The following is a 27,146-nucleotide window of genomic DNA, read 5'->3' as shown; positions in this document are numbered from 1 at the left end:
GGGTCATTTGATATAGGTGTGACAAAGTTAAAAAAACACAAATAAATTCTGTAAGAATTTGAATAAGCTTTGAAGGAAATGCCAGTTTTATCACACATTATAGCAGATAATTAATAGCTTTTAACATTGAGATGTGTGGTGTAAAAACTACAAAATCTGAACCTACTTTTTTTTTTTTTTTTTTTTTTTTTTTTTTACAGGCAGAGTGGACAGTGAGAGAGAGAGACAGAGAGAAAGGTCTTCCTTTGCTGTTGGTTCACCCTCCAATGGCCGCCGCAGCCGGCGCGCTGCGGCCGGCGCACCGCGCTGATCCGGTGGCAGGAGCCAGGAGCCAGGTGCTTTTCCTGGTCTCCCATGGGGTGCAGGGCCCAAGCACCTGGGCCATCCTCCACTGCACTCCCTGGCCACAGCAGAGGGCTGGCCTGGAAGAGGGGCAACCAGGACAGAATCCGGCGCCCCGGCCGGGACTAGAACCCGGTGTGCCGGTGCCGCTAGGCGGAGGATTAGCCTAGTGAGCCGCGGCGCCGGCCTGAACCTACTATTTTTTTAACAGATTGAATTTTCTGAGAGCAGTTTTAGGTTCACAGCAAAATTGAGCAGAAATAACAGAGTTCCCATAGAGTGCCTCTGACAATATATACATAGTCTACCCTGCCATCAATATCCCCTCCCAGCATGGTGTATTTCTTACACCAGTGAACTCACACCAGAGTTCACTGAGTTTGCAGAGGCAAAGCAGATAGGCTGAGAAGGAGAAACCTCTGCTAATGTAAGAAAGGCCATTTTCTGAAGTTTAATCACTCCTTTAGTTTTATATTAGCAGTTTTTTAGGAAGGGTGGTACATTTAAATGCTATATAATTCCAAGTTATTTAGTTTGAATCGAATTATGTAGTATTTCACAAATATTACTTACCATGTAGGAATGATAATTTATTTATTTTTAAAATTTGCTTATTTATTTAAAAGTCAGAGTTACACAGAGAGAGAAGTAGAGGCAGAGAGAAAGGGAGAGAGATAGAGAGAGAGAAAGAGAGATATATATAGAGAGATATCTTCCATCCATTGGTTCACTCCCCAATTGGCTGCAATGGCCGGAGCTGCACCAGGGTTGCCCATGCGGGTGCAGGGGCCCAAGGACTTGGGCCATCTTCTACTGCTTTTCCAGGCCATAGCAGAGAGCTAGATCAGAAGTGGAGCAGCTGGGTCTCGAACCAGTGCTCATTTGGGATGCCGGTACTGCAGGCAGCAGCTTTATACACTACGCCACAGTGCCAGGCCCAGGAATGATAATTTTATGAAGTCAGGATTCTATTGCTGTTTTTGATGCCCTTTATTTTTACTAATACGATATGGTATTATTGCAAAAATTACATTTAAAAATTAAATTTAATAATAGTAGGAGCAGGGGCCAGTGTTGTGATGCAGTGGGTTAAGCCACCACTTCTGATGCTCGCATCCCATAATGAAGTGCTAGTTCAAGTCCCAGCTGCTCTGCTTCTGGTGCAGCTTCCTGCTAATGTGCCCGAGATGGCAGCAGAAGATGGCTCAAGTATCTGGGTCCCAGATACCCATGTGGGAGACCAGGATGGAGTTCCTGGCTCCTCGCTATGACCTGGCCCAGATCTGGCTGTTTTAACCATTTGCAGAGTGAACCAGCGGACAGATTTCTCTCTCTTTCTCCTCCTCTCTCTTTCCTCTATTGCCCTACATTTCAAATAAAATTAATAAATCTTTTAAAAAATACTAGCAACAACTTGAAAATCTTAAAGAAATTGTATTATGCATAGAAGCTTTAGGGCATGGTAGATTTGATGGTAATTTCTAACATCACCTCTTTATGTGTAGCATATTTCTGACTTCATATATTCCTTCTTTTTTAAAGATTTTTATTTATTTATTTGAGATGTACAGTTACAGAGAGAGGGAGAGACAGAGAGAGAGGTCTTCCATCCGCTGGTTCATTCTCCAAGTGGCCACAAAGGCTGGAGCTGAGCTTTTTCCAGGTCTCCCATGCAGGTGCAGGGGCCCAAGCATTTGGGCCATCTTCTGCTGTCTTCCCAGGCCACTAGCAGAGACCTGGATTGGAAGAGGAGCAGTCGGGACACCAACTGGCACCCATATGGGATGCCGGCACTGCAGGCGGAGGCTTAGCCTACTGTGCCACAGCGCCGGTCCCATATATTTTTATCATAATACGTGATGACAATAATTATGATACGAACACCAATTTACAGAAGTTCCTGACCATTAGCTGCTTCCAGAAATAGCATGCTGTGATGCCTGATGGACACACTGCTATCTTATTAAGAGTTAATTTCCATATGATAAGGTATAAAAATTTTTAAGCTAGCCTAATTCAGCTAGCTGGATGCACTAACCTGATTCTCTTGGACCATACTCGCTTATGCTAATTCAGGAATCTCTAACCTGTTCCCATTTAGGTCCAGTTCTTATATAGTTTTGAAACTTGGCTTTTGATGATAGTTTGTCTATCCCCCATATGGTATACACAATTGCTATCTCTGTCTTACTTTGAAGGGCTTTGCTTAAGCTTTCTCTCTTAACATTTTCCTTGCTTTCTATAACAAACTCTGCCTATGCTGACCCTGCAGTAGGCCAGCTCCCTGCCCCAGCCCACCAGCTGGCAGGAGCACCCTTCCTATTTTTCTGATAAAGACGCTTCCATTTGAGGCCACATGGGATTCCAGTGGAGACATGGTGTTTGGAATATTGTGGACTGGTTCTCAGTCCAAGTTCTGACTTTTACTGTCTTGTGACCCAGGAGTCACACTGAGGTTCCTCAGTCCTCTGTTTGCTGGTTTGTTTAATGGGGATTTGCAATGCTTCCTCTTGAGGTTGCTTTAAGGACAAAATGAGATAACTTACATAAAGTGCCTACCATAATGTAAACTCCTGGAAAATATTCTCGGAGTGCCTTTTATTTATTATCAAATAGCAGAAGCAAAGATTTCTTTTTTTCTCAGAAATTGAAAGTAGGGCAAATTCTGGGGTGAAAATTGCTCTTTTCAGACTAATGACTTTAAAATATGCTTTTACTTCTATGTCCCTGAGAAATGGTGGATGGAACTACTGAGTACCCACCAATACCTTAAATTGCATTTTCCTGCCTGTGAAAGATTTTTTTAAATTTCCCGTAAGTAATTCTCTTTTCTCAGAAACTTGTTTCCCTAAGACCTTTCCTGCTTATTCCCACAATGTGGATAAAGAAGCTTTCCCACCACAGTGCAGCACGCATTGGCCACAAGTAGGAAGGCACAGTCCATGAGCCTGTTTCCTTTGGGAGAATCATTGTCACGTATCTGACTCAACGCTTATTTCTAGGAGAACAAGTTGTTTGGGAAGTAAATCTATTTCCATAGCAAAAATGGAAGTTTTATTTAAGAAGTGCAATTGGAATAAATCACGCACGAGAAAGTGTAGCAGTGCACAGCTGCTGGTTTAAAATTGGACTCTCTTTGTGTGTGAAGAAGAGGTTGAGAAAGTTTTACTTTTACTCCTGGACCTGATGAGTATCCCCAGGGTATGTGAAAGTGTTCTCAGTTCCCAGCTATGTTTGGGAGAGCACAAAGCAGAGGCTCTGGGGCTTTCCAGAAAACAGGCAACAAGCACCACGCAGAAACACAGCGTGCTTCTTGGGGTGCACTTTCGAAATTTGGCCCTGGGAGGTTTCTAAGCAAAGTGATCGAGAACACTGCTGCTCTGTTGGATAAAAACAAAATGTGAGAAAACATTTAACTGAATGCATCTAGGACTAGATGGCAGAGGCCGTGGACTAGTGCCTTTGATGCACAATGTGGACTCCTCTGAGCTCCCCGGGCACTCACAGTGCCTCCTTCTGAGCCTCACCTCTGCTCCCTCACTCTGCTTCCCCCGGCTTTTGCACACTCTTTCCTCCCTCCCTTTCCTATTTTTTCTACTTAAACAACAGTACTTCAAAAAGTTCATGGAAAATGGAATTAAAATATAAATTTTTTTAGTACAAAATTTCTTAAATTCAAGAATGTATTTTTTTAAATACACATTTTCACGGGCTTTTGAAGACCCTTCATATTCAGAGATTTCAAATTTTTTTGTGTGTACCCACATTAATTTATCTTTAACTTACATTTTCCTGTGTACTTGTGGGGGAGCACCCATGTACAGTATAGCAACTATTATCTTTCTCCCTGCTTGCTGTAACCTTTTCATCTTTTCCCCAGCCATACCCTGCCACACCATGTTTTTTCTGCCCTTTTGTCACTTATTTTTATATCTATTTCTCTTTATTTCCTGTTTTCTTGTTAACAATTGAATAACGGGTAGAAAATATTCTTTACTATCACGGTTCTAACTCTGCCACTTCTCCATGAGGGCTCCCATGACTTCACAGTTGGGATGATCTCTTGCTTCTCTGGCTTTTTCAACCTCTTTATGCAGTTCTGACTTGTCCCTGCTTCCTCTTGGCGATCTGAACACCTGTCCACTCACACAATGTACCTAATTAGAAGCCCTCTTGCACATAAGCATAGTGTTTTCCCCATCATTGTCTCCTCCAAACACTTAGCATAATGGCTTGGATTGCAATTGGTAGAATAATTTACTAAATAAATATTCTGAATATGTGAGAGAAAATGAAATTAAAAGGTAAATTACATTTTTATACAAACAATAAAATCCACGAATATAAAAGATTTTCACAAAGTTTACTGGAAATGTATATTATGAATGATTTTAAAAGTATTTTGAATTAAAATAACTTATCTGTTAATTCAGTTTCCCACAAATGTTTTGAAGTACCCTCTTACATGTCAATGTTTAATATAACAAGTTAATATGTTATCAGAAGTCATAAGCTTTTATCTACAGAAAAAATCGACAAATAGCTTTCTATATTCTGTTCAAAAGAGATTTATTTTAAGGATAAATTTCTAAAGGAATGTTGTTTTAGAAAATATTTACTATTTAGATATCCTAGGTTTACAACTGAACCAATGGGTGTATTGTAGCTAAGCATACTGGGGTCTAAATGAATGTATTGGGGGTTGGGTGGGGAGAAGGGAATGAGTTAGACATGGTCCTGGGACCAGAACAATTGTCTGAAGTCTGAGGCATCCCAAGGGGTTGATTGTATGATTGCCCAAATGATAGCATCTAAGAGACCTTGGTGAATCTACTTTGTTGTTTGACATCAGGTTTCTAAAAGGAACTCAATAAATAACACTTCTCTACACTTCAAGAAAGAAAATAAACTACTGGGTACTGAGGGTTAATGCTTTATGCCTTTACTATAATAATAAAAATGGAGGGCCAGCGCCATGGCTTACTTGGTTAATCCTCTGCCTGCTGCGCCAGCACCCCATATGGGCACCGGGTTCTAGTCCCAGTCACTCCTCTTCCAGTCCAGCTCTCTGCTGTGGCCTGGGAAGGCAGTGGAGGATGGCCCAAGCCTGGCTCCTGGCTTCAAATCAGCTCAGTGCTGGCCGTGGCAGTGAATTGGGGAGTGAACCAATGGAAGGAAGACCTTTCTCTCTGTCTCTCTCTCTCTCTCTCTCTCTCTCACTGCCTATAACTCTACCTGTCAAATAAATTTAAAAAAATAATAATAAAGATGGAAACCCAACTGAGCAGGATTTTGTAGGATCTCACTCTCAGTAAAAGCCAACATCTTTAATCCAACCCAGCATACCTTACAATATCTGCCATACCTCTTTCTCTCTCATCTCTTTATGTCTCTGTCCTTCTGTTTTTTTTTTAACAGATTTATTTATTTGAAAATCAAAGTTACAGAGAGAGGGAGAGACAGAGAAAAATCTTCCATCCACTGGTTCATTCCCCAGATGGATAGAATGGCCAATTCTGTCCTTCTTTTTCAACATTATTTTGGCTGTTTTGGGTCCTTTGAATTTCCATGTGAATTTTAGGATAGCTCTTTCTATTCTGTCAACAAAAAAACTTTGGTATTTGTTATTTGGTAGGAATTATATTATATTTGTGGATCAGTATGATTAGGATTGAGATCTTGGTGGTATTTTTTTTGTAATCAGTGAATTATGAACATAAGATTTCATTCCATTTACTTGTGTCTTAATTTCTCTCAGCACCGTTTTGTACTTTTCAGTTTATCAGATTTTCTTCACCTCACTTGTTGTTTATTACTTAGGATTTTAGTCCTTTGTTTCTACTTTAGATGGAAATGCTTTCTTAGTTTACTCTTTGGATTGTTCATTGTTAGCATATAGAAACATGAATGGGCCGGCGCTGCAGCTCAATAGGCTAATCCTCCCCCTGCGATGCCGGCACACCAGGTTCTAGCAGGTTCTAGTCCAGTCGAGGCGCCGGATTCTGTCCTGGATGCCCCTCTTCCAGTCCAGCTCTCTGCTGTGGTCTGGGAGTGCAGTGGAGGATGGCCCAAGTCCTTGGGCCCTGCACCCGCATGGGAGACCAGGAAAAAGCACCTGGCTCCTGGCTTTGGGCCGGCGCACCGCAGGCTGCAGTGGCCATTGGAGGGTGAACCAATGGTAAAGGAATACCTTTCTCCCTGTCTCTCTCTCTCTCACTGTCCACTCTGCCTGTCAAAAAACAAACAAACAAAAAACAAAACAAACAAACAAACAAAAAACATGAATGGATTTCTATGTTGAGTTTTTATCTTCAAACTCTTCAGATTACTTGTATTTAGTTTTTTTTTTTTTTTGACAGGCAGAGTGGACAGTGTGAGAGAGACAGAGAGAAAGGTCTTCCTTTACAATTGGTTCACCCTCCAATGGCCACCGTGGCCAGCGTTCTGTGGCCGGCGCACCGCACTGATCCGATGGCAGGAGCCAGGTACTTATCCTGGTCTCCCATGGGGTGCAGGGCCCAAGCACTTGGGCCATCCTCCACTGCACTCCCTGGCCACAGCAGAGAGCTGGCCTGGAAGAGGGGCAACTGGGACATAATCCAGCGCCCCGACCGGGACTAGAACCTGGTGTGCCGGCGCTGCAAGGCGGAGGATTAGCCTAGTGAGCCGCGGCGCCAGCCTGTTTTTAGTTCTAATCCTCTCTTTCTCTGTGTGTGTGTGTGTGTGTTTGTGTGTGTGAGAGAGAGAGAGAGGATGAGAGAGCGCGAGAGAGTTTTGTAAATATTCTATATGTAAGATAATTTGGTCTTTGAACAGAGATAATTTTACTACTTTCTAATTTGCATGCTTTTTATTTTTCTTGTCTAATTGCTTCAGGTAGGACTCCCAGATCCGTGCTGAATAGAAGTGCTAAATTAAGGTATTTATTTTGTTCTCTTTATTCCTATGATTATATGATACTGTAATATATGACCAGAAATATCTTTTAGCTTTGGAGAGTCTGGTGCTATAATGAATGTCTTTGTTCTAGGTCCATAATTTTGTGAGTCTTGGGTAGATATGGGTTAATCTTAAGTCTTCATAATGCACTAAAAAATGAGACTCATAAGATACAAGAGAATGGAAAAATGAAAAGTTTCTGAAGGATCTATACCATCTGAACAAATACTGAAAGGCCAAAGGGAAATTTGCAAGAAAATGTGTTTAATTTTAGACTTTAATCTCAAGTTTGATACTTAGATTATTTTCTGTTGCCTGCTTCCTGGACTCATTACATGCCTTCTTTTGAATTTGGACTATATTCTCATGAGAACTACTTTTGATGCTCACTGGTAAACTAGTTTGGACAACAGACATATGCATAGTGTTAGTTGGAAAATAGAAAAGGAGATGAATTTTTGTTCCAGGGTACACGGGGCTTTGGAGTAAACTTGTTTAAATTTTGGTTCTAAATTTATTTTAGAGACATTAGGGGACAAGAACTAAACTACCCATTTCACAGGTCTGAGAAAACACAAGGTATCCTGATAGTTATTGGGGGAGAAACTACATAAAGACAAAAAGTGCTCCACTTTCTCCTTTGAGTATTTGCTTATTCTTCTGGCATTTGCCCAGTGCCACAGTCAGTTCCATGTGCTGCTGACTCTAACTGCATAATCTTCCCCTGTTATTTCAATCACTTAACATTAGGAGCTGATGGATAAGTATCCTCACTTGTATAGGTCAGGTATCAAATAGACTGTGGTTAGTTCTATCCGGGCATCAGTATCCATACAGCTCTGCAAACAGTGTTTGTATGTCATTCAGAAAATACTTTTCCATTTGGAACAAATAACTTGAAGATGAATCCTATTATTTTTTAAAAAAGATTTTATTTATTTGAGAGGTAGAGTTACAGAGAGAGGGAGAGACAAGGAGACAGGTCCTCTATCCATTGGTTCACTCCCCAAATGGCCACAATGGCTGGAGCTGAGCTGATCTGAAGCCAGGAGTCAACAGCTTCTTTTGGGTCTCACAGGTGGGTAAAGAGGCCCAACCACTCAGGTCATTTTCCACTGGTTTCTCAGGCCATAGCAGAGAGCTGGATCAGAAGAGGAGCAGCCAGGACACAAACTGGCACCAATTTGGGATGCTGGTGCTGCAGGAGGAGGCTTAGCCTACTATGCCACAGCACTGGACCACATGAATCCTATTCTTTAATAAAAATTTATTGATACAAGTTATCAGTTAACCAAATCTCTTTTATATTTTTGTGGATATAAAATTATATGATTTGTTTGCTTTACTGATACATTGTGTAATTTTCATTATTTTTTCAATTAATTTTGTTACTCTATTATTTTATTTATAGCAGTTTATTTAGATTTTAATATCTATGAACATGTATGATGATTTTTTTTCTGGTTCTGCAAAAAATTTATCAGCATTAGAGACTAAGGTACTCACTGACCTTGCAGAGCTACCTTGAGAATCTTTGTCTTGTTCGATGCCTTAGCCAGAAAAAGATACAACAGAGAAAGAGAACTATACACCAATATCCCTGATGAACATAGATGCAAAAATCCTTAACAAAATATTAGCTAATCAAATCCATCAACACATCAGAAAGATCATTCTCCTAGCCCAACTGGCATTTATCCCTGGTCTGCAGGGATGGTTCAACATTTACAAATCAATAAACGTGATACATCACATTAACAAACTGAAGAACAAAATCAATCTGGTTATCTCAGTAGATGCAGAGAAATCATTGATAAAATACAAAACCATTTCATGATGAAAACCTTAAACAAACTGGTATAGAAGGAACACTCCTCAACACAATCAAGGCAATTTATGACAAACCAATGGCCAGCATCCTATTGAATAGGGAAAAGCTGGAATCATTCCCACTAAGATCCAGACCCTGACAAGGATGCTCACTTTCACCACTGCTATTTAATATAGTTCTGGAAATTTTAGCCAGAGCCATTAGGCAAGAAAAAGAAATCAAAGGGATTCAAATTGGAAAGGAAGTAATCAAACTATCACTATTTGCAGATGACATTCCTATAAATAAACTCCAATTCTTAAGTAGATATTAACTAGATGACATGATCCTATATATATAAACTCCACTAAGAGACTATTGGAACTCATAAAAATGAGTTTGGTAAAGTGGCAGGATATAAAATCGATATGGAAAAATCAATAGCCTTTGTATACGCAGACAGTGTCATGGTTGAAAAAGAATTTTTAAGATCAGTTTCATTCACAACAGCTCCAAAAAGAATCAAATACCTTGGAATAAATTTAACCAAGAATGTCATAATCTCTATGATCAAAATTACAAAACACTAAAGTAAGAAATAGAAGAAGATATTTAAAAATGTGAAATCTTCCATATTCATGGATGGAAGAATCAACATCATCAAAATGTTCATACTACCAAAAGCAATTTACAGATTCAGGATGATACCAGTCAAAATACTAATAACATTCTTCACAGATCTAGGAAAAATGAAGCTAAAATTCATATGGAAACATAAGAGATTCTGAATAGCTAAAGCAATCTTACACAACAAAAAACAAAGCTGGAAGCATTACAATACCTAATTTCAAGACATACTATGGGGTAGTTATAATCAAAACAGCATGCTACTGGCACAAAAACAGACTTGTAGACCAACATAACAGAACAGAAATCCAGAAATCAATCCACACATCTACAACCAACTTATGTTTGACAAAGGAGCTAAAATCAATCCATGGAGCAAGGACAGTGTCTTTAACAAATGGTGCTGGGGAAACTGGATCTCTACATGCAGAAGTGTGACACTTTACACAAAAATCCTCCCAAAATGATCAAAGACCTAAATCTATGACCTAATACCATCAAGTTTCTAGAGAACATTGGGAAAAATCTACAAGACATTGCCATAGGCAAAGACTTCTTGGAAAAGACCCCAGAAGCACAGGCAGTCAAAGCTAAAGTTGAGAAATGGGATTACATCAAGCTGTGAAACTTCTGCACTGCAAAAGAAACAGCATTGCAAAGGGGCAACCAATAGAATGGAAGAAAATATTTACAAACTGTGCAACTTATAAAGGGTTAAAGTCCAGAACCTATAAAGAACTTAAGAAATTCAACAACAAAACAAACATCTAGATAAGAATTGGGCAAAGGACTTAACATGCATTTTTCAAGAGAGGAAATTCAAATGGCAAACAGATACTTGAGAAAATGCTCAGGATCACAAGCCATCAGGAAAGGCAAATCAAAACCAAAGTGAGGTTTTACCTCACCTCCATTAGAATGGCTTTCATACAGAAATCAACAAACAACAAATGTTGGTGAGGATGTGTGGAAAATGGTACCCTGGTCAACTGTTGCTGGGAATGTAAACTGGTGCAACCACTGTGGAAGACAATATGGAAATACCTCAGAAATCTGAATATAGATCCACCATATGACCCAGGTATCCCACTCCCGGGAATTTACCCAAACCAAAAGAAATCTGCATATGAAAGAGTAATCTGTAACCCCATGTTCATTGCAGCACAATTCACAATAGCTAAGATATGGAATCAATCCAGATGTCCATCAACTGTTGTCTGGATAAAGAAATATGAGATATATATATATATATATATATATATGCTATGGAATATTACTCAGTTGTAAAAAAAAATGAAATCCTATCTTTTGCAACACTATGGACACAAATGGAAATCATTATACTTCATGAAATAAACCAGTCTCAAAAAGACAGATATCATGTTTTCCCTGATCCAAGATAACTAATAGAGTACCTGAAATGTAACATATTGGAGTGAAATAGACATTTTGAGATTTGATGATTGTTTATAGCCCTTGTCTCTTCTGTTGAGGATCAATGTTTGATTTTTTTCTCTTCCTCCTATTTGTTGAACTCTTTTACTCAGTGTAGGGTTAACTACACAATCATTAAATAAACTGAAAAACAGATCTTGTAAAAATTAAGATTGGGAATGTGAGATGGAAAAGCAGGATGAGTTGGACCATGGGGAGGGGAGAGGGGGAAGTATCACTATTTTCCTTAATCTGTATATATGAAATACATGAAACTTGAATAACTTAGATAAATTTTTAAAAAAGAATACATGAGTTGAAACCTTGTGATATTTTCAAAGAATAACAGAGGATACCACCCTCACACTGGTTACCTTCACTACTGTGGATAATCTTTAACATTTTTCTTCATTTTACCGATTGATACCTTTAGGCTTTCTACTTCTCATTGTGTACTGTGTTGATTTTAGTGTTAGTTTTGCTGTAATTTTAGTACTTGGTCCATTTTATAGAACATGATCCCTTTAATGTTATGTACATATTTATAAATATTAAATATAATTTTATTACAAAACAGTGACAGTAATTCTTCATAGATTAATCACTTTATCTGTTACAATAATCTCCTTCTAATATTGACTTGTTATTTTGATTAAGTTTAAAAGTATTTTAAACATTTTATTGGACATTTTAAGTAACCATTTTTGGATTACTCACCAATTTACTAACTTAATTTTGTATTTTTTCCTGCATTTCCATGTTTGATTTCATTCCCTCAAATTTTTTTGAGTTGGTGTTCTCATTTTCTGAAATCTTAGCTAATTTGCATTTAAAATATAATATTTTATTAAGCATTCTCCATGTGAAAAAATAACTGCAGTTTTTTTGTTTTTTTTTTTTGACAGGCAGAGTGGACAGTGAGAGAGAGAGACAGAGAGAAAGGTCTTCCTTTGCCGTTGGTTCACCCTCCAATGGCCGCCGCGGCCGGCGCGTTGCGACCGGCGCACCGCGCTGATCCGATGGCAGGAGCCAGGAGCCAGGTGCTTTTCCTGGTCTCCCATGGGGTGCAGGGCCCAAGCACCTGGGCCATCCTCCACTGCACTCCCTGGCCACAGCAGAGGGCTGGCCTGGAAGAGGGGCAACCGGGACAGAATCCGGTGCCCCAACCGGGACTAGAACCCGGTGTGCCGGCGCCGCTAGGCGGAGGATTAGCCTAGTGAGCCGCGGCGCGGGCCAACTGCAGTTTTTTTTAAAAGATGATCATAGCATCTGGGAAATCTGGATTTAATGACAGGAACAGTGAATAAGAGCAGTGTGACTAGGGCCTCCAGTCCCAAATGCCTGGTGATAGGAGATGCTGATGTATGACCCTGGCTGGTCATCATGACATGGTTGCAATGTGATCAAGTATCTGTGATACATGGTTATGAAACAAGAACTTGGAGGCAGGACAGCAAGATGGTACCAGTAGTGATATAGTCAGAAACTATACCAGAACTTGATACTGAATTCCTGGTAAATGGCTTAGCAAAAAGTTTGGGATAACATGGTCAGGAGCCCACTCCCTGGGATTCTTGAATTCCTGCAGGACTTGCCCTGGAAAGGCAGACTACCTGGATAGCCATCACCTGAGCTCCCCTCCTGTGAAGAAACTGGGGCCAGCTGAGAAACTGTAAGTCTTTACCTTTCTTTTTTTTTTTTTTTTTTTGACAGGCAGAGTGGACAGTGAGAGAGAGAGACAGAGAGAAAGGTCTTCCTTTGCCACTGGTTCACCCTCCAATGGCTGCCGTGGCCAGCGCGCTGAGGCCGGCACACCGCGCTGATCCGAAGCCAGGAGCCAGGTACTTATCCTGGTCTCCCATGGGGTGCAGGGCCCAAGGACTTGGGCCATCCTCCACTGCACTCCCTGGCCACAGCAGAAGTCTTTACCTTTCCCATTCTGATACACTTGAAATCCTTCATTGCAATGTGTTTCACACAATTACAGTGGCATTTAACCACTTACGCCCAAGAGTGGCCAGTTTCCCAAAGCTTCAGGCCTAATTCTTTTTATGAGTATTCCAATGGGTTCTTCAGAGAAAAGTGCTACAGTATAATTTTCACATATGCAATACCATGACTCTCAGGCAAATACAAAATGAGCACATGTTTAATATTTTAACTCAGGAATTAATGAGAGAACCAAGTGTGGATAACACCTCACTCATTGTAATAATAGGCAATGTTGTAAGCATTTACAGGTTCCACATCAGTTAACTTCTTACAGCAAAACTGTTAGGAGGATACTGCCAGCATCCACACTGATAGCAGTAAAGCAGGATGCAGAGAGGTGGAAGCTCAAGGCCCCCTACAGAGACGTGGGGAAGTCAGTACTGAATTGGACCCAATGTCTATTACTAATTGCTTTTCTACTTGTCCTCATCTGTAGATGTGGGACTTTTTTCAGGTTTGTTCCAATATGTGCTACATTTGCATAAAATAATGATTTTATAATTTTGTATTTCACTTTCTTCCTCTCTCCCTAATACAATTAATGACATAGTTATTATCTGTATTTCTTGGGGATTTCCACATGCACACATGGGATCTTTATAATATATTCAACTTTTTAAAAAATTTTAAAATTTATTTGGGAAGCGGAGAGACTTAGGCAACACACACACACACACACACACAGAAAGAGAGAGAGAGACAGACAGACAGACAGAAGAGAGAGACAGAAGATCCCATCTGTCGTTTCACTCTTTAGATACCCTTAAGGGCCAGGGTTGGGTGGAGTCCAAAGCTGGGAGCTAGGAACTCAACACAGGTTTCACATGTGGGTGGCAGGAATACAATCACTTAAACCATCAGTGCTGCCTTCTAGGGTCTGCATTAGCAGGAAGCCGGGGTCAGGAGCTGGAGCCAGGTGTGGAACCCAGGCTCTCCAATACAGGACACAGGGGTCTTAACAGTCATCTTAACTTCTAGACCAAAAACCATAATTGACTTTTACTTCTTTGGCCTACTCTCCTTAATATTCTGTCTTCTGTATCAATCACCCAATCCTCTGCTCACTCTAAGATTTAGCATTATCAGCTACTGTCCTCTGTCTATGGTCTCAGTTCCAAATATACTGTAATCTTCCACTGTTTTCAGCTCACTCCCTCTAGTACTACAGCTCAATAAACTTGACCCCAAAGGAGCCTACAGTCTTACTATGCTGCTGAGTTTTCAGAGGTAACACCCAAGTCCTTCCTTACCCACTTAGAGCCTGAGGTTCATCATGCTAATCATCTGTTTCCATGTACCTCAGCTCCACTGTCTTTCTCTTCGTTGTAATCCTCATGTTAAACCAAACCTACAACCCATTCCATGTCTATGCATGTGCTGCTGAAACTGATGAGAAAAAAAGATCAAGCTGACTGGTCTTACATTAACATTGTGACGTGACGTCCAGGGCAGGAATTTGGCCCAGCAGTTAAGATGCTGCTTAGGATGCCCACATCCCATATCCAAGTCCTGGCTCTGCTCCCAATTCCACCTGTGCACCCTAGGAGGCAGCAGCTGATTGCCTGAGTATTCGGGTCCCTGCTGCCCATCTGGAAGACCTGGGTTAAGTTCCACTATCCTGGCTTCTCCAGGGTTCAGTCCATGCTTTTGCAAGCATTTGGGGAATGAGCCAACAGAGGAAAGAGCTCTCTTTGTCTGTCTATTTCTGTCTAGTTTTCAAGCAAATGAAAAATAAATGCATAAATAAAATTGTGACCTCTAACTTCCATGCTGCCTGGCAGACATGTTTCATTTCTATAGTAAGGTGCTTGCCAAATTTGTCTAAACATTGATATCAGCTGTGGAGCTTCAAAAAAATTCTCCTGTCTGTGTCTCACCTTTGGTGATTGTATTTATATGGTTAAGAGTGTTGGGTGCACAGCAAAAATTAGTTATATATGGGGAAGGTAGTTTGTTCACCTTCAAATATCTCTGATGCAGCTTATATGAAATAATAGTTAACTGGATAGCACTCTGTAATTGCAAAAAGAAAATATTTCACCTGTTTTGGTTGCATTCTGAATGCTTCTAAGTAAATATATTCTTTAAAATTAAGAAAAAAATATGCTTATCACCTCGTGCATTTACACTTCAATTCCCCTGGGTGATTTTTTCACATCTTCTCTCTCAAACAAGCAACTCCTTCTCAATTATCCTCCCTCTTCACTTGCTTCAATTTTTTACTGAGAAAATAGAAACCAACAGAAGAGAACTTGTCCACTACCTCCGTAGCCCATACTCATTTGTCTCCTCAGCAGGTATTTTTGGAGGTGCTGCTGTATGTGCTCCTATGGGAGCCAGTCCATCCCTGGGGAAGGGATCCACTGGATCCCACCAGCTCTTCCCGTACACCAAGAAATCACTTCAGCGTTTGTATTTCAGAAATCCAGGTCTACTTCTTTTTTATCACTTTATTAATATTAGTATAATGTGTACTCATTTCAGACAGTTCCCATGTATGATGGACTGATGTTTGATTTCTTGACTTTATAAAGGTACAAAAGCACACATGTGCAACTATTCTGTTTTTCACTTTCAGTACTCAACAAATTACATGGTATATTCCATACTTCATTATAAAATAAGCTATGTGTTAGATGATTTATACCTTTGTTACCCAATAAGAGTGTTTTGAGCACATTTCAGGTAGGCTGGGCTAGGTGTGTGCACACAGGACAAGCATATTTGGATTCTGCAGGTCAGAGAACAACCCAGAGTTGTCTGTAGTTTTATACCTTGTTTACTCGCAATGGTGATAAGAGACACACAAGAAATACTCTAGCTCCTGGCGGCAGTGGGTTCACAAGGGGTATCTGCCTTTGTGTCTGTGGTGGAGAGTTGGATACAGGCACACAGAGTCATCTATGTACATCTACACCTGTGCTTCCTCATGTCTATATCCACCTGCAAAGAGCTGCATATCTATTCCACCAATAGCCACAGCGAAACAAGCCCCCACTCAGCTGCTTCTATGGGCTTACAGACAAAAGTGACTTATCACCAAACAGTTACGTAACAGAGTTGTGGGCAGCTAGCCAATCTCAAGGAATACAGATAATGGGACAGAAAAGTGATAAATTTCACCTTCTCAATGGTTATGAGATGTTCTGTAGGTTAACGATATTAAATAGGTTTTCAGCTTACCATAGGCTTATCATAACTCCATCATAAGTCAAGGGACATCTTGCATAGCTATTAGTTGTTTCCTCCGACTAGAAAGTAAGGATGAAGAGTCAATCATTCTTGTTTTCTTATTAGTTTCTCTAATGCTTAGAACAGTCTTGCAAGTGGTAAACATTCAAGAAATAATGGAGAAACAAACCTGTCTCATTCTTCATTGTGCTGGTTATTTGCTGCTCCTCCCTAAATCCACCCAAGCCATTATTTGCTCTATACCCAAGGAGACTGGCTTGCCAGAACCACTTTCTGTGCATTTCCTGGCTGGGTTCAGACAAAACTTAGGGAGGAAATTTGGGGGCAGAACAGGAAGTCAGGACATTTCTTTCCAGCTGTAATCTTCAGTAGCTCCATCTTCCAGTGACCCTGTTCCAACTGGGCATTTCTCCTTGTCTTTGTCCATAACTGCCCCTCTCCCTGGGCTGTTCTCTCAGCCTCAGCTGTAGGAACTGCATGACCTATAATGTTCTTTGTCTCCAAGGTGGGTCAGTACCCTTTGTATGATCCTTTACTGCTGTTTGTGTTTCCAGTGCAGAACCTTAATTGAACTCCATTTGAATGCACCATTTGGAGAGGATTAGTCTGTAGCAAGACTTAGTTCAATCCAGTTGCTTTAAGAATCATCTCTACTTTTATTTTAAACATATAATTGCCAGGGGATGGCACTGTGGCATGTCTGGTAAAGCTGCCGCTTGCGGCGCTGGCATCCCGTATGAGCACAGGTTCAGATCCTGGCTGCTCCCCTTCCAATCTAGCTCATTACTAATGCACCTAGGAAAGCAGTGGAGCATGACCCAAGTCCTTGGGCCCCTGAACTCACATGGAAAACCTGGTAGAAGCTCCTAGCCTAGGATTGGCCCAGCTCTGGCTGTTGTGGCCACTGGGGAAGTGAACTAATGGATGGAAGATCTCTTTCCCTCTGTCTCTGCCTCTCTGGAACTCTGCCTTTCAAATAAATAAATAAATCTTAAAAAAGAATACAATTGCCAACCTGAAATTATGCTGAGTGAAAATTAAAAACAAAATGATCATATGATCCAACAGTCTCACTTATGGTTATATATATACATACACACACGCACACACATACAGACTGAAGTAAGGATCTCAAAGAGATATCTGCATTTCTATTTTCATTGCAGCACCATTCACCATAGCCAACACCTAGAAACCACCTAAACATCCAATGACCAAAGAATGAATAAAGAAAGTGTGGAATATGCATACAATGGAAAATTATACAATTTGATAAAAGAAGGAATTCTTGCCATTTTTAATAGCCCATGTTGTTAAAAGCCAAGAAAACATCATGATAAATGAAATCAGGCAGACACAGAAGGCCAAATACTTTATGATCCCACTTAAATGGGTAATCTAAAGCAGTCAAATCCGTAGAATCAAAGAACAGAATGGTGGCTGCCAGAAATTAAGAGGAGGTAGAAATTGGTGGAATTAGTCAAACAGTATAGTTTTGGTAATGCAAGATGAACAAGTCCTAGAGATCTATTGTACAGTAGTGCCTATAGCTAACAATAATATATTGTGCATTTAAAAACTTTCTAAGAAGATATTTCTTATGTTGTGTTCTTAATACACTCACAAAATATTAATAATATTAATAAAAATAGGAAGAAACTTCTAGAAGTGCTAGATATGTTTACAGCATAGAGTTTGGTGATTTTTCATGAATGTGTAATTATCTACAGACTCAACAGATTGTATCCATTGAGTATGTACAGCTCTTTGTATGTCAGTCAAACCTCAGTAAAGTGATGCACATACTCAAAAGCCAATCCTCAAAGGTTACATACTGATTCCACTTATATAGAATTTTGAAATGACAAATTATAGAAATGGAAAGCAGCTTAGTGATTGCGAGGAGTTGGCCATTGTATTATTAATAGTCTGGTTTTTTCAAATGAAGAGAAGAAAGCTCAGAGTGGTTCCACAATTTGCATGGTATTGTCCAGTTGGTTGATGATAAATCAGGATTCTCATTTGTGCCTGTTTTACTTCAAGTCTCCCAGGATAGCATTCTGTAAGTTACCCCAGTGAGGGGTAAACAGGTTTTGTTGTTCAATTAGCTTTAAAAATAAAAATTAGCTACCCCATTTATATGTGGAAATCTACTTATAATAAGCATAAATTTCCACAGCTTTTTCACGTTGGGCCTCTTTTCCAAAGCAAAGACTGGTACATTTCTTGAGGATATTCAGAAGCCCAGATGTTTAAATATTTATACAGCAGTATTGCAAAATGTATGCCTAGCCAGGAAGCCTTTTTTGCATGTAGACATAATTAAACAGGCAGATAGCACATGAAATATTTAAGGTTTCCTCATAGAGTCTCTGAGGAATCCTTTCGAAACCAGTAAGATATGAGAAGATGCACCATTCCCAATGTGAGAGAGAAAAGTCTTAAAGAATTTGAATGCTCATGCAAGATGCCTTTTGGTCACATCAGCAAGAGTATTGGTATACACAGAGCCCAGAGGCATAGCCCTCAGAGAGTTGGCCTCCTTTTAGGCCCACAAGGAGGCCTATGCTCATATTGATGGCAAAAAGCACTTTTCATGGGTTCCAGGGAGTGCACTACCTGAAACCATGGCTGAAAAGCAGTTTAAGATCTTACTGGTATGCCCTGTTTTTGGTCAGATGGTTCCAGATGACAATGGAGTCATCTAAGGATTACTCACATTCTTGTTTTCTTGCTAAATGCTTTGCTATATGCTCTGGTTACTTGCATTTGATTTAAAAATAGATAATAAAAATTACTTTAATAAAGGCAAAGCCCAGGATTGTGTAATAACAACAACAAAATTAATCAGAATTACAATGACGACTACTATTATTGGATGGTTAAAATGTGCCCAATACCATGCTAACTGTTTTTTACATAGATCCCATCTACTATTCTCACAACCATCATGGCACAGGAACCTAAGAAGAAATTGAGGCTCAAACCCCCAGAAAAAGTATTGAATCTTATCTAAGCCTGTGCTCTTGGAAAACAGCCAGAATTACGAACTCTTCTCACTCTTTTGTGTTCTGGGGAGCGATTACTGCTAAGGACCACCCTATCCCATATGACTTAGCTAAGACCCTCAAGCACCCCACCTTATTTCTCCATGACAATGCCAGGCATGAACTCTCCAAATTCCCATTCTTTGCCTCATAAATGACTAGCTGAATTGTTTGTATCCACAGATAAGTGTAGACAGAAACACTTGCTACCATGACTTGAACCAGCTCAGTTACACATTCTTTCTTTTTCCGTTCCCCTAAACTTCAACCTACCCTCAACCTGAGCCCGCAGACAGTCTCTGCTGCTGGTAGCTCTCTGGAATAGTCTGACCTCAGGGTCAGGGCAAAACACTTTCTGATCACCTATTAGTCATGTCATTGCCATCTATACATCCTGTTTCTTCTAATCCTTGTTTCCCCTCCCAATCTCAGAAAAGCCTTCTTGTGCCCAACCTTTGGGGGCACTTGTAGATCTCCCTATTCCATTAGTTCCTCTCTCACAGTAAGCCCTTAGACCAAGGTCTCTCCTTATCTACAGGTAGATTTATTTTATTTCATGTAAGTGACATAATTATAATTAAACTGTAAGTTTGTCTGAATTGAGATATATACAACACTGCATAGAAATTAAAACTCCAGAGAGCCCATGCAGAAATTTATCATCCCCATTCCAGTTCTCCTAGAAATGCTCTATGAATCAACCCATAGTAGCTTCTCTTCCCTATTGCACTGTGAGCCCTTTCAAGGGAAGGTTTTGCTTTGAATCTACCAAAGAGGGAAGAACCTGCCCAAATCTATGTTTTCAGGAAGAATGGGTAGTAAGTATTCTTTGTATTTTAATGACTGCTATTGTAGGGAGGAACAGAAAAATCTTTCTCCATGTTCCCAGACTTTCTGGCCAGAGTGATGAAAGGCAGATTAGCAAGAGAAAACCAGAGTTTATTAACACATGCAGAATGAATACAAACATGAGAAATTCTGTGATGAATAACTCAAAGGCATCATTAGACTTTGGGTTTATGTAGCATTTTAACAGGAAAATAAACTTACAGAGAAATGATAAGACAGAGGTAAAGGTTTCAGAATCCTAAGGGTGGCAAATTGTAAGAAGGTAAATACGTGGGGAAAACAAAGGAAATAAGACTGGGATACACAGGTCCAGCTTAGCACCAACTTCCCATCTTCTTCACAGCCATAGCATTTCCCTGGGAGAAGGGGTTTGGGATAGTCTCATTCATCAGAGGTTTCAGTGTTCAGTCAGATAAAGGAAGCTTCTTTCTGCATCTGTTAAAACTCAAATGCATTCCAGTAATACTTATGCCCATGTGACATATTTTGGAGTGTCATATTTTAATCCCCAACATCATGAGTGAGAATATTTTTCTTTGATCCTCAGATTCTTGTCCATATGATAATTCCCAGACTCCAAGTGATCAGTCCTCATTGCTACCACAGTGCATCATAAGCCAGCACTCAGAAGTGCTGTCTGGATGCTAGAGAATCTGACCACATCCACTGGATAAAGCGGGATCCAGTGATAGGGTCCAGGAATATGTTAACTTGCTGCTGTGGCTGCCAGCGAATCCGGGAGACTGCCATTGCTGCTGCACTAGGGGTTGGGACAGACTAGAGAGATGCCTGTGAGCCTGCACTCAACACTGGCATCGGGCAGTGCCATCATCACCTGTCAGCTCCCAAAGGATTTGTTTGGCATTTCTTCAGAATCCACTTGCCATACCTCCCTCTGGTGCCAGTCAGGCTGCCAAGTAGTCAGCATCCTTCTGAGAGAGAGGACAAAATGGACAGGGGAGGCTCAAGATGGTATTACTGTGGTTTGCTGTCACACATATGTGCACACATGCACATGCACACACATATATGAATACATTGGTAGAATGATTGACTTTAGGAGAGATGTGAAGAATCCTTTGTCTACAAGACTTGCCACACCATAATGTACGTGTCAGACAGTTTGCATCCGGGAAGTCTGTGCTTCTCTCCAAGTTTGGCAATTAATTATCTCCAAATATCAAACATGGGGAGGGTTCAGGGAGACAAGCATAGAGATTAAAGAGCTTAGGGGAGCAAAGTCAAAGGACTAGACTCCTATCTGTAGTGAGCTTGCACAAGTTGATGCTAGAAGGTCCAGCCATGGGGAGAAAGAAAAGATAAAGGGAAATTCTAAAGGTACTGCAGAGGAGAATAGGGACCAGGGATTGGCATGAAATAGACAGCTGAGTAGACTGAGCCAACCGCTAGGCTGAGGTCTTGGGAAGGAACTAGAGGAGATATAAAGGAGGCAGACACTACTCAAGCAAGTCTTAGGACAATCAGACATTCCCCAGGGAGGTCTAAAGGCACAGCTAACAGCTGTTCTACAGGGAAAGGGGCATTCCCAGGTATTATAAAGTTCAGCCGAGGAGTCACAATGTCTGGTGGGTGTGAATCACGTTTACTGCTCCCCACACTTTGCTTTTCCTTACAGGGATGCTCTAAGCATAACGCATTCTTCTCACCATACACATCCACTTACATCTCAGCCTTCTGTGCTCACTGGGGCTTCTGCAGTTTATGAAATTGCAAAGAACTGAGAATCCCCCCAAGCTTAATGATCTGCACTATAATTCAAGGATGAATGCCTTGGAGAATGGGCAGTGCACGGTAGCATTTCAGCCTAGAAGGAAGGGTTCTTATTAGTCAGGGTACAATGATAGAATTCTCCATCCATTTTTCAAGTTACCAGCCAGTCCAATTTCAGAGCAAGAAGAACAGTAATAAATAGCAAGCCTAACCAGGTTTACCCAGGGATCATAATAAATAAAAGTTGGCTGGTTTAAAGCATACCAGTGCAGGTTTAGGGTTGGTTATGACAGATTGTTTGTTTTCATGAAATATAAGATGTGATTGGAAACTTGAGACTGCTGAAGGCAGCAGAGAGTAATGGGGCTCAGTGCTGAACTCCATCTAGACTCAAATTTCAGCCCTCTACTTTGTGAGAGCTATGTGACTTTGGGAATATCATTTAATCTATTTGCTCCTCAATTAATTTAATTGTTAAGTGGGTACAATAATGCTTGTATGTTAGAGTAACTCTGCAAGGGAAAGCTTATACCCCAGGGTGAGGGACAAGTCATACCCATAGAAAGAACTCATTCCAAGAATCTGAGTATTTATAACCAGAAATGGGATTGGGGAGCATAGGTTCTAAGGGTGAAGTGGACATCAGAGCTGGAATGTTTTCTTGGCCCTGAGGGAAGTCAGAGTGTAAGGTTTAATTTCATGTGTTAACTGGGGCTCTGCACATGCAAATAGGGGCTAGAACCTGGAAGGAAGGAATACAATACTTGCAGGTGATTCTGGGTGAATCAATATTTCTATAGGAAGGAGCTGAGACTGAGTCAAAGAAGCTATATGTGATGATCCACAGAGTTTGAGCACTTTGTCCATTTTCCATTTTTGTCCACCTTTTGGATTTAAAGGTTTTGTAAAAACATCAGAACATCTCATCAATGCCATGGGGTTTCCCAGCTGCCTTGAGTCAGACTGTGCAGGGAAAGAAGGAAGAAGAAGCAGAGGTGGGTAGGAGTTAGGCTGGCCTTTTTCTGATGTCCTATGTCTTAGCAAATAACTTTCTCCCTTTATGTGGAATATCCATAAAAACAAAGGCCATCCCTTATTCCTTCTTCCATAGAAATTCTCCTTCCAGAGCTGAGATGTGGAGATTATATATAGCAGAAAATGAGATTTATCATGAAGGCCTTCCTCTGCAGATCACACAACCTGCCCCCACTGGCCCCACCCTGTCACTGTCCTTCATTCTAGGATGCTCATCAGAGGAAGAAAACAAAAGACACAAACGAACCCTTTACCTGCAATAAAATATTTCTAATTTTATTGGATGGCCTTTGTTCTGAAGTTCTGGATCTCTGCAAATATTTCTTTTGTTAAATTAAAAAATTATTTATTTGAAAGGCAGAAAAAGACAGGGAGATATCTTCTTTCTGCTAGTCCACTCCCAATGTGCCTGCAACAGCTGACAATGACCCATACTAAGACCAGGAGTTGGGAACTCAGTTCAAATCTCCTATGTGGGTAGTAGGGACCCAGTTACTTCCCAAGGTGTGCATTAGCAGGGATTTAGAATCAGGCTATGGGCTGGACTCAAACCCAAGCACTCACATATGGAAATTGGACATCCCAAGAAATGTCTTGACTGCTACATCAAATGCCCATCCCTCTGCAAATATTTCTATTGATAGGCTAGTTGTTTTCATGAAGATGAATTTAAAAATTCCATCAAATAATTGGTATTTAACTGTCATTCTTCACAAGTATCTATGTCAAGTGAAATTATGTTTTACCCACCTTTCCACACACAAGCACTTCTGGAGGCCAGTTTGTCAGGCAAACAATGATTTCCAGCTCCAAATGAAAGATGCTATGTTACCTCTGCTGTATTCATTAGCAGAGTCATGCCATTCTCATCTGCTTCATCTTCTTCCTACATTCTACCCTTCTGGGTGGTTGCTGAATCAGGGCAGTCTTGGCTTTAGGGAACCCTCAGTCTTCTCACACCCCCTGCCATGGAAAATAAAAGCTGGAGTTTCCTAATTGTGTCACAAGGTGGTTAAGATGTCATGGGGGAAGTTTAGGGAAGGAGTAGAAACTGCCAGAAATGACCAAAGATCAAGCTGGATTGCGTGGATTTAGGTCCCCATACTGAGAAATTCCAGGGAGTTTGGACTGAGATAAATCAGGTGAGACAGAGGACAGAAGAAATCAGGGACAAATGAGAGTACATTCTGCTCTGGGAGTGAAATGTCCTGACTAGAACACAACTTAAGTTGTTTAACACAGTGTGGCTATGGGGTGGTGGGAACACTGAGGAGGGCTAGGGAGTGGCCGCTCTGACTGATATACAAGAATATTTTCAAGACATACACATATACAGGTTGACCACCCCTCATCTGAAAATCCAGAATCTGAGATGCCCTGAAACCTGAAGCACTGTGGGTCTCAAGCATTTCAGATAAGGAATACTCCACTGAAAAGGCATTTTACAGTTTATAAAGCTTTTGACAGATGATGGTGGAAAGATTCTGAGATGTGGAATCTGAACTAACATTTGATTTAGATGTCATTTCTACCACCCCTCCTTTGGGTAACTTGGCTGTAGAAACAAAGATCAGTAGCAACAAAGATCTCCTTATCCCATAGAAAAGAAGCCTAGAAAGTCATGTCATCTGCAGAGACACTGAGTAACATGGCTGAGGCATGTGCTCCCCCCACAGATGATGGACAGATGGTCAGATGAGGAGGCCTTGTTTCTTATGCTCTCTGGGAAGCTCTGCTGCCTGCACTTTTCTCGCACACGGGATTAGAATCTCAGTTCTGAATCAACCGTGCTTGGCTCCTGCACGAACTGTGGTGAGCCTGGACACACTTGCAGTCCACAATCTTAAATGCCCATGAGCTGAGCTGCTCTGCTTGCTCCTCCTAGCTGACCCTGCTTGTGCACTTGCTGTTCCTTCACCCAGGTTTCTTCTCTGCTCGTTGGATTATGCTCAGTCCTGGGATTCTCTGACAGCCCTTGCCTAGACCTCAAGAGTGGAGACTTGGCAAGTGCTCCATCATCCAAAGGACGGATAAAGGAATGGTTCATAGTGTGCTCTAAAATCTGGACACAAGAATGGGACTGCCTACAGTAGGTCCTACTTACGAGTCATGAGACAATGTGAGTTAACTTCCCTTAGCTGCAGTTTTCTTATAACTAACAGGATGATAATTATAATGTCTTCCCTCATACTGTGACATATGTGTGATTAGCACCATGCTTCTCACATATTTTTAAATGACCCATAAACGTTCACTATTTCTACTGATGTTATTATTTTTCATGACATACTCCACCACTTTACCACTTAAAACTAAACCACAAAAATGACGGCTCAGGATCTAGCTATATTATTCTGGCAAAGCTTATGTTCCCAGCAAAAGATTTTCCAAGGAACATGTCTATATCTATTTGAATTTCTTCAGACAAGGGCCTGAAGGTACTTACTCCACTGTAAACTAATCTGCTGAGGTCAATGCAAATTCAGCTGCATTGATTCCCCAGTGGCTGTGTGATGGCTGCCCAGGAAATCGATCTTTAGCACATAGGCACAGTTTTGGAAGGCGAGCCCAGGCTGTAATGTGTGCACTTCCTCTGTTGCTGTCTGGAATGCCCACAAATGCATCTCCTTCCTGCTGCCAAGGGAAGGCAGCCCGCCATGCTTGCTCTTTTGGGAATGAGAATTACTGGAAGATCTTCACACACAATAGTGGAAAATGACTTGGTACTGCCTTTTCTCCCCATCTGTAGCACAAAATTTGCTGTCAAGTAAAAACATTCGCAAATGGCTAGTAGATAGAAGTCAATAAATAAGAAATTATGATATCTTGAAGGGCAATTACGGAACACAACTAAATAACTCTCTTTGTCTGCTGTGGTCCCAGAGGTAGATGAAAAACAGAGGGTAAGCCGTTCTCAGCTTTTTCAGGTGAGGTGAAGTCTTTGAGACAGGGGAGAAAAGAAGAGCGATATGAACTGACATTACAGATTTAAAGGGGAAGAGATTTCAGGGCAGTACGAGCAATGCTCAGGTTAAGGTGGAATTATTACCCATATGCTTTTTTCCATGTGGTAAGCCCTCTTTTACAGCGAATAAAAGAACCTCATACTACCTCAGTCAGCATAAATGGGGACATTTCTTGTAAGGAGAGAGGGATGGCTCTTCAAACCCGAGGGCAGGAAGTGAGACTGACACTTTATTTGCACATGTATTTCTTACTTCTTTTCTTCCCTGCAGACCCGGTTTCTCCACTTCCAAGTCCACATAATTTAAAAGAAAAGTGGCCCACACAGGCTGAATACTAAATATCAGTATTATCCAAACACAGAGATATGGCATCTCACTCATCCCTACATTTCAGTACTTAAGGGGCTGGCATTATGGCATAGAGGGTTAAGCCACTGCCTGTGATGCCCACTGGCATCCCATATGGGTGCCCATTTGAATCTCAGCTGCTTCATTTCTGATCCAGCTCCTCCTAATGCACCTGGGAAAGCAGCAGAGGGTAGGCCAAGTCCCTGGGGCCATGAACCCACATGGAAGACCCAGAAGAAGGTCCAGGATCCTGGCTTCAGACCTAGTCTTGGACGTTGTAGCCATTTGGGGAGTGAACCAGCAGATGGAAGATTCTCTTTCTCTCTCTCTCTCTCTCTCTCTCCCTTTTTCTGTGTAACCTTGCCTTTCAAATAAAATAAATGTATCTTAAAAAAAGAAATTTCAATATTTAGAAATAAGTTTCTGATTGGCCCAGCTCAGTCACGAAACTCAACCTACAGCAGCCAGGAGCTGGCTTGGGAACATGGTCATGCTGCATAAAATGCCCAACAGGAATTCATTATTGTGAGCTAGAGAGGACACAGTCAAAGTGGAATCTCTCTGCAGTGGGAAGATGTTCCTACAGCTATCTACAATAGCTTCACTAGAGAGCTAAGACATTCAAGTAGGGGCATTACTCAACATTTTGGGTGGGTGGGTGGGGGTGAAATAAAGCCATTTGGATGAACTCAAGAAGAGCATTCCCTTACAATACTTTAGGTTGACCTCTGGTTCATATTATTCTAGTATGAGAGAAATGAGCCTCGGGAAGACACTTCTACATTTGCAGATTCCAAGCCACATGTAGAAGTGACAGATGTCTGGAGGGATCTA

The 27,146-nt window shown here is 40.9% G+C and overlaps 1 long non-coding RNA gene across 6 annotated transcripts in view; it reads left to right on the top strand.

The window, feature by feature from the left end:
- LOC103352282 (uncharacterized) overlaps window positions 1-25,829 on the top strand; it is a 387,286-nt gene extending 361,457 nt beyond the window's left edge. For all 6 annotated transcript variants that reach the window (XR_011382482.1, XR_011382480.1, XR_011382478.1 and 3 more), the window contains 3 exons: window positions 7,219-7,261; window positions 12,741-12,824; window positions 24,921-25,829. This is a non-coding gene — a long non-coding RNA (uncharacterized lncRNA). The remainder of the gene's footprint in view (window positions 1-7,218; window positions 7,262-12,740; window positions 12,825-24,920) is intronic.
- Window positions 25,830-27,146: the final 1,317 nt, after the last annotated feature.

This window comes from Oryctolagus cuniculus, chromosome 15 (assembly GCF_964237555.1).
Source record: "Oryctolagus cuniculus chromosome 15, mOryCun1.1, whole genome shotgun sequence".
NCBI classification, from domain to species: domain Eukaryota; kingdom Metazoa; phylum Chordata; class Mammalia; order Lagomorpha; family Leporidae; genus Oryctolagus; species Oryctolagus cuniculus.
Note: the sequence above shows the minus strand (reverse complement) of the source record. Positions and strands in the feature narration are given on the sequence as shown.